Source organism: Rattus norvegicus, chromosome 1, assembly GCF_036323735.1.
Source record: "Rattus norvegicus strain BN/NHsdMcwi chromosome 1, GRCr8, whole genome shotgun sequence".
NCBI lineage: Eukaryota > Metazoa > Chordata > Mammalia > Rodentia > Muridae > Rattus > Rattus norvegicus.
The window spans coordinates 71,209,826-71,219,320 of NC_086019.1; positions in this window are offsets into that span (position 1 = coordinate 71,209,826).

The window sequence follows — 9,495 nt, forward strand, 5'->3', positions numbered from 1 at the left end:
TTGTTTATATAGTATTGTGGAAAATACTTAATCCCAACCATGATTTATACCTGGTCTTTGATTAGTCAGTTCCTAGATAAAAGGCACACACAATTTTTATAATGAGCACTAGAGCTAGAAAAGTATCTATCCTCTATTGTGTCTACTTTTTAGATATTAGTGCCTTTTATTTTGCCATGTTTCCTGTTGAATGGTTTTAACTCCAATTAGCCAGCCAATGTGGCCATTATTCTGTTAGGGCATAATGTCTTCCTCAGCTCCACCTTCTCCTTTCTCACCATGGTTCTTCCCTAATCCCCTCCCCCAAGCCTATCTCTCTTCTATCTCTCTTCTATAGCTATTTGCTGTAGATACCTTTATTCACCAATCAGGGATAACTTGGGGGGCAAGTTATAGTGCTTCACTTGGGTACCTGCTGTCTCTCTGATGCCTAGGGTCAACCAGGTATTGGGGCCACTCTTTATCATTACAACATAAGCAAAACACCGAACCTCAACAGCATGAAGTAAATACCAAGATACTTTATATTTTTTGAGGCTATTGTGAAATGTATTGTTTTCCTGATTTTTTCCCCTTTGTTTGTCATTTGTATATAATAAGTCCACTGATGTATAAGCATTAACTTTGTATTCAGCTACTTTGGGGAAAGTGTTTATGAGTTATAGAAGTTACCTCATAGAAAATTTTAGGTCACTTATGTATATTATCATATGATTTAGAAATAAGGGTATTTGATTTATTCCTTTTCAGTTATCTTACTCCTCTAGCTAAGACTTCAATTATTTTATTAAATAAATATGGAGAGTGGATATCCACAGCTTATTCCTGATTTTAGTGGAATTGCTTTGAGTTTCTCTCCATTTAATTTGATCTTAGTTTTAGACTTGCTGTAAGCTGCCTGTATTATGTTTAGGTATTTCCCTTATATCTTTTATCTGTACAGACTTTTATGGAGAAAGGATGTTCAGTATTGTCAAAGGTTTTTTCTGCATGTAAATGAGATGATCTTGTCTTTTTTTTCAGTTTGTTGTATGGTGGATTATATTTTTGTATATTGAATGATCCCTTTACTTGATGATTTTTGCTCAGATTTTTCATGTGTTCTTGAATTCTCTTTGCAAGTATTTTATGAGTATTTTTCCATGTGTATTCATAAGCCAATTTGATCTATAATTCTTTTTTTAAAATTTGTACCTTTTTATAGTTTGATTATTAATGTAACTGTAGCCTCATAAAATGAGTTCAGTTATGTTCCTTCTGTGTCTGCTTTGTGGAATAATTTGAGAATTATTAATTTTACTAATAGTTCTTTGAAAGTTGTAGAATTCTGCTCTAAAATAATCTGGTTCTAGGATTTTTTTGGTTGAGAGACAATTAATGACTGCTTTTATTTCACAATATCACCATTTGGCATTGAAAGCAGTACAGGGCAGGATGAATTGAACACTAGGTTGGTAGCAAAGGACTGACAGACTTGTGACTTCCTGAAACACCTAAATCCTTTCAAAATTCCTTTTGTAATTCTATGTAGTCCTGCTTCTACTCAGCCTGAGGGCATGTCCTCCTGGCAAGTCAGAATGTGGGGAGTTTGACTGAGTGTATCCCACGCTGCTTCCAGGGCAGATACTGGTGTGTAGGGAAGCACCCAGACATTGCTCCTGGGTGAGAAAGCACAGTGTTAGGTGTGGGAGTAGAAAAGCTAGAGCTGGCTCAGGGGTCCCTAATCCTGAGATGAGGCTGTGGGGTTCTTAGACTCTTGGACATCCATGCGTAGCTGAGAGTTGGGGAAGAGCAGAGAACAGAGTCAGCTGCTCTCTCTCATTGCCTGGGGAAGCGCAAGCTGAGGGTAGAAAGGGGAGCTCCAGCTCCTCCTAGCTGAGTGATTGTCCTTAGCTTGGTGGAGGCAGGCTTAGTGGCAGTTCTGGCTGGGCTTACAGAGAGACCATTTTATAGGAGAATAAAGATGCAGCTCTGTAGACAAAGGCCTTCCCCCAGGATCCTTAAGAAAGAGACTGTCATGGTTCTAAACAGTATATTGACATGGGGAAAAATGGATATGTAAAACAGTACCCAAGTTCTCAGGGTGGGCATGAGATTAAATATCATTTGCATGGAGAAATGTCTGGGAATGGAAGCCTATTGACTAAGCCCTCTGGACTAGGAACCTTATTAGCATGGGGAACTGTGTTTTGAGCCTATATGACCATAGGATACACACCTTTTATGTGAGAAACATAGCAGGTGTTCCAAGTCGGAAGTCTGCAGGGCACTGGGAGTTGCCTAAGCCTTAGGTGTGTGCTCATCTGGGTTTCGACCTGCTATACTCTACCACACTTCCTGGCACAGTTTTACTTCCCACAATTCTACATATTTGACTTATAATAGTGGAGGTCTGGGAGGGAAGAATAAGGATTTTTTTTACTGTCACTTAATTTGCATGGTGTAGAAAATGATTTTATTCAGCCTCCTGGTAAAGCCCTTCAGAGTCACTTCATCAAAAAGTTTAAAGTACCTCATGTAATGTAGAGCGCTGTGCTGGAATTGTACTTTTATCTTTAAGTAGTTCTACTTGCATGGAGTATATTATTTTATTTCATTAATTTTGCTGATTTATTCATCTTACATTGCAGCCCCCTTCCTCCTGCCCTATCTGTCTCCTCCCTCCCACCTCTTCCACTCAGTTCACTCATTCCATTCACTTCCAAAGAATATTATATTTCCCCTTCTGACAGATTCAGGAGTCCTCCCTTGAACCCTCTTTGTTACTTAGCTTTCCTGAGTCTGGGAATTGTAGCATGATCAACCTCTACTTTTTGGCTAATATCCACTTATAAGTGAGTACATACTATGTGTGTTTATCTGGGTCTTGTGTAACCTGATTCAGGATGGTATTTTCTAGTTCTATCCATTTGCCTGCAAATTTCATGATGCGCTTTTTTAAAAAGCTGAAAAGTATTTCATTTTGTAAATAAACTATATTTCTTTATCCATTCTTCTGTTGAAGGATATCTGGGTTATTTCCGGTTTCTGGCTATTTTGAATAAAGATGCTATGAACTTTCCCAATGTTCTGAGAAATTACCCGATTGATTTCCAAAGTGGTTGTACAAGTTTGCACTCTATAATCGTTTAAATATTCTTGGCCCAGAGAGTGCCACTATTATGAGGTGTGGCCTTTTTTTCAGTAGGTATGGCCTCACTGGATGAAGTATGTCACTTTGAGGTTGGTCTTTGAGATCTCTTCCTATGTACCCTAAACACAAACTGATACTGGCTTCCCACAAATCAAGATATAGAACTCTCAGCTCTTCCCATGCCATGCCCTCCAGAACTCTGCCGTACTCCTGCCTTGATAATAATGGACTGAACTTCTGAAGCTGTAAGCCAGCCCCAATTAAATGTTATCCTTTACAAGAGTTGCCTTGGGCATGTTGTCTGTCTACAGTAGTAAAACTAAGGCATACTCCTTCCAGCAATGCTTGAGTAATCCCATTGCTCTACATCTTCCACAGTACATGCTGTCATTTGAGTTTTTGATCTTAACTATTCTGACTTAACTATTCTGATCTTAACTAGTCTGACTATAAGACAGATTCTTTGAGTTATTTTGATTTGCATTTCCCTGATGACTAAGGACATTAAAAGTCTCTTTAAGTGCTTCTTGGCCATTAGAGATTTTTCTATTGAGAATATTCTCTTCAGATGTGTAGACCATTTTCTAATAGGTTACTTATTTGGTTGGTTTTTGATTTGTGTCCTTTGCCTTAAAGAATCTTCAGTTTCATAAGGGTCCATTTATTAATTGTTCATCTTAGTAACTGAGCTCTTTGTCTCTTGTTCAGGAAGTTTTCTCCTGTACCAATGCATTAGAAGCTGTTCCCCACATATTCTTTGATTAGACTGAATGTATCTATTTCAATATAGAGGCCTTTGATTCATTTGAACTTGAGTTTTGTCCAGAGTGATAAATATGGTCCTATTTGCATTCTTCTGCTTACAGACATCCAATTAAATAAGCAACATTGTTAATGATGCTTACATTTAACATTGTATGGTCTTTGCTTCTTTGCCAAACGTCAAGTCTTCATAGGTGTATGAATTTATTTCTGGGTCTGACCAACCTCTCTGTTTGTATACCAATACTATATAATTTTGTTACTAATACTATGTAGTACATCTTGAGTTAAGGGAGGGTGATACCACCAGAAGTTCTGGTAGTGGACTAGATTGGTTTTGATATCCTGGTTTTTTCCATATGAAGTTGAGAATTGATCTTTCCAGGTCTGTAATGGATTGTGTTAGAATTTTAATGGGAATTACATTGGATCTGTAGATTACTTTTGATAAGATGGGTGAAAGGACATAAGGAGGAAACAAACACTTGAATGCAAACAGGACAGGGACAAGCTGATTGAAGGACAAGAGAACTCTTGCAAATGGCTGAGAAAATAATGAAGATAATGCACAATGTGAACATCGAAGTCTTCTGAGATAGAAATATAAGGAATCTGCAACCTGAAATGAAACGGAGTGAAGAAGTCTGTAAGCCTGATGGTAGCTCTATAAAGAGCCTGTCCATCAAGTTGTAGCACATAGAAGACAAATATCAGTGTTCAATGCAAATCAAAAAAGCTGGATTGTTCAATCAAAAAAACTTCACAGGTTAAACAAATGAAAAAAATTCTTTCTGCATTCCAGCAACAATATTAGAAGACAAGTGAAATTAATGCCAGGCACAGTGGGGTATGTCTTTCATCCCAGGCCTCTGGAGGCTAAGGCAGGCAGATCTGTGAGATGAAAGCCAGCTCAGTCTCTATATGGGGTTACAAGAAAGTCCAGGCTACAGAGTGAGACTGTTTCAGAAACAAAGAGGAAACCCAAAGAAGAAACTAAAGGTATACTCTCTACAATAATATCAAAATCCTCTAAAATCTGCCTTTTGGCACAATTATAACATGAATAATAGAATACTGTACTGCTTTAAAGGAGAATGCCTCCCATTGGCTTTTGTGTTTGATGTTAATTGCCCAGCTGGCCACAATGTTTTGGAAGGTTCAGTTGTTGAATCATTATTGATTAAAGTATGGACTGGGGGTAGGCTCTGAAAAAATAGCTCCAACCCACCTTAGTTCTCTCTCTCCCTCCTATGACTGTTCAGGTTTCTGTTTCAACAACATGACTGCTTGCTTTTAGGCCTCTGGGAGCATTAGCCAAAGTAACCTACTTCTTTCAGAAGTTTCATTGGTCATTGGTGCTTTATGAAAACAGGAGACAAAAAACAAACAAACAAAAAAAAACAAAACAAAACAAAAAACAATTACAATAAACCATTTTCTGATGCATGTCATGTTCTGAAATGTAATCAAGAACAGGTAGTATGCTAGGTCATGAGAACCTAGGGCCCAATTAGTGGGTTTTTTGGTTTTTGTTTTTGCTTTGTTTGTTTTGCTTTTTTTTTTTAACAAAATCTCAGTTATTTGATTTAACTGATGAAGACTAAGTAGTCTGAAGCTAGGATGAAAGACTGGTATCTAGGAGAGGCCAAGAAAGCATACAACTGACTTTCCTCCTCACTAAATATCACAAACGGAAAGAGGAAGTCTTCTCCCTGCCATTTCAAAAATCCCTCAAAGTAGATATCCCTTCCTTCTACTTCTTGGTCTAACAATCCTCTTGACTTCATCTTACTCTGTTTTTTTCTTTTTCTATTTTCACTCCTTGACTACTGATTGCTTAAGAGAGCTAGACAAGTCATGCAGAGTATGCCATTGGCTACACTTCCTGAGACACAGAAAAATAAAAATGAAGCACAATGGCATGATTATGTTGATAATCAGAATTTCCCTTTTTTCTGGAAGTCTCTAGACATCACAGAGTTTACATATACACAAAGCACATAAATACAAAGGAGTTCTATAGGAAGAGAATCCTGAGCTACAAAGAATACACTGCTGTGATTCTCCAATATCACATTTATTTACAATGACCTCTAAGTATAATCTAAATATTCTGATTACTCCTATGAGAATTCCTCAGCCACATCTCTGAGTATTAACAGGCCCTACAATGTACAATCACCCATTCATTATGTGCTGCTGGACAAACTTCCTTCCTAGGTAAAATATTCCTAATGAATTAGCATATTTGTGATATATCACACACACAAACACACACACGTATGTGGTATGACAATTATTCAAATCCAAAATTTTCTAGAAATGCTACAGAAATGGCTCAGAAGTGAACCCCTACTGTTCTTCTACAGTCAATGTATAGAATGACTTACTCTATTGCTTATATTCAGATGGTCTCTGTTCTCCATGAATTTTCTGATTTTTTTTCTAAGACCTGAGGAGGAGATAAAGGATTTGTCACCATTAATAAAGTTTTAACTTTTCTCTCTAGTTCAGATTCTGTAATGTCTTTTAAAATGCAATTCAGTTTCTAGCACTCTTCTAGCAATACAAAAAAAAAAAACTGTTTTGTTGATTTTTCTCGACACAGTTCTCTGTAAACAGCTAGCTGTCCTAAAACTCTCTCTGTAGGCTAACCTCACAGTAAACTCACAGAGATCTGCCTGCCACTGCCTTCCCAGTGCTTGGATTAAAGGCATGTACCACAAAGCATAGGTAAACAACACATTTTGACCCTAGTTGCATGGGATACAAGTCAGGGGTGGTGCTTTCTCCCAAAGTTTTTTTTATTGTTCAGGATTGTTTTGGCTATTCTGTTTTTTTTTGTAAAAGGTATTGCTTCCCTAATTTCTTTACTGGCTTGTTTATCATTTGTATAAAGTACAGCTACAGATTACAAAGTTAAGTTTGTTTCTAGCCACACTGTTGCAGGTATTTATCAGCTGTAGTAGTTCTCTGAGTTTTTGGGATTTCTTAGGTATACACTATCATATCATCTCCAAATAATGTTGCTTTGACTTCTTTCCAATTTGTATCCCCTTGATTTCCTTTAAGTTGTCTGACTGCTCTAGTTAGAACTTTAAGTACTCTATTGAAAGGATAGGGAGACAGTGGACAAACTCACCTCTGTATTTAATAGAAATGTTTTAAGTTTCTCTTCATTTAGTTCAATCTTAGCTATTGGCTGGCTGGATATTGCTTTAATTATGTTTAGTTATATGCCCTGTACTCTTGACTTCTGTAATAACTTTAATGTGCACGGGTGTTGGATTTTATCAAAGGTTTTTTTCAGCATCTAATAAGATAATCATGTGATCTTTTTCTTTCAGTTTTTTTATATTGTGGATTATTTTGATTGGTTTTTGGATATTGAACCATCCCTGCAGCCCTGGGGAAAAGCCTACTTGATATTCATGGATGATATGTTTGATGTGTTCCTGGATTTGCTTTGTATTTTATTGAGTATTTTTGCATTAATGTTAATAAGAGAAATCGGTTTGATATTCTCTTTCTTTCTTGAGTCGTGTGAATTAGATATCAGGGTGACTATGCCATCATAGAATAAGTTTGGCAGTGTTCTCTCTGTTTCTACTTTGTGGAAAAGTTTCAGATGTATTTGTCTTAGCTCTTCCTTGAATATCTGGTAGAATTCTTCCTTAAAACCATCTAGCCCTGTTTTTTAATTTATTTTTAATTTTTTTTATTTTGTTGTTGTTGTTGTTGTTGTGAGACTTTTAGTGACTGCTTCTATTTCTTTAGGAATTATGGGGATGCTTAAATACTTGATCTGATCTTGATTTAACTTTGGTAAGTGGTAATTGTCTAAAAACAATCATCCACTTCATTAAGATTTTCCAATTTTGTGGAGTAAAAGCTTTTGAAATAAGACCTAATTATTCTTTGAACTTCATCAGTGTCAGATGTTATGTCTCCATTTCATAACTGATTTTTATTATTTGGATACTCTCTCTGTCTCTTGGTTAGTTTGAATAAGGGATTATATATCTTTTTGATTTTCTCAAAGAAATAGATCTGGTTTTCCTGGATTCTTTGTATTGTTTTCATTGTTTCTAATTGACGGATTTCAGTCCTGAGTTTGAATATTTCCTGCCTTCTACTCCTCCTTAGAGTGCTTGCTTCTTTTTTTTCCTAGATCTTTCCGGTGTACTTTTAAATTGCTGATATGAGAACTTTCTAATTTCTTTTTGGAGGCACTTAGAAAGCTATTGACTTTCCTTTTAGTGCTGCTTTCCTTGTGTCCCATAGATTTGGGTATGTTGTGCCTTCATTTTTATTGAATTTCAAAAAGTCTTTAATGTCTTTTTATTTCTTTCCTGACCCAGAGATCACTGAATAGAGAGATGTTCAGTTTCCATGAGTGTGTAGACTTTCCAGTGGTTCTGTTATTATTGAAATCCTCCCTGTTAAGGTTAATGACTCCATGGTAATTAGAAACAGCAGGAATCCAGAAGTTGAGGATATGGCTAGGTTTCAGTAAAATGATAAACAATGGGACCTTTAGGACAGGTTTTAAAGCTATAGAAAAGAGCTCTAAATGCATGAGTTACAAAATATATAATTTCTCAACTATGCAAAAAGTAAGGATGCAACAGGATTGATGAAGGGCTTCACAAATCCAAAAGAACGAAAGCAGTTGTGCTGTGAGACAACTTGTTAGAAAATTACTAAGGAGATAAAGATATTTAGGAAGGAGTGATTCCAGGAGATCCTACCCAGGTAAGTTTTTTCTGTTTATGCTTACAAAAGCAGATATACTACGGAGTTCAGGATCAGCCTAGGACAGAACAAGGCTAGTTCAGGCATGGTAGAACTGGTAATTTTAGGGCAGAGAACCACCCATCTAGCTTATCTTCTTTGCTTAACGAAGTACGGAATTCTTGAATTCTTTTGCAATGTTAAGAAAAAAAATGATTGATTTCAGCTCTGATTTTATTTTCTGCCTTCTATTCCTCTTTTCTGTGTTTGCTTCTTTTTTTGTTCCCCTAGAGCTTCTGCGTGTATTTTTAAATTGCTGGTATGAAAAATCTCTAATCTCACTCTCTCTTTTTCTTTAATGATGTGGAAAATTTTCTAATCTCTTTATAGAGGTACTTGGTGTTATGAACGTCCCTCTTAGCATTGCTTTCACCTTGTCCCATAAATTTGTGTATGTTGTACCTTTAATTTCATTGAATTTTAGAAAGTCTTTAAGTTCTTTCTTTATTTCTTCCTTGACCCAGAGATCACACAGTAGAGTCTTTCACTGTTAATGTTGTTGAAGTTCAGCTTTACTATATGGTGGTTTGAAAAGATACAAGGAATTATGTCAATTTTCTTGTATCTGTTAATACTTGCTTTGTAGACTGGTACAGCCATTCTGGAAATCAGTCTGGAGGTTCCTCAGAAAATTGGACAATGAACTACCTGAGGACCCAGCTATACCTCTCTTGGGCATATACGCAAAAGATGTCCCAACATATAACAAAGACATGTGCTCTACTACGTTCATAGCAGCCTTATTTATAATAGCCAGAAGCTAGAAAGAACCCAGGTGCCCTTCAACAGAGGAATGGATACAGAAA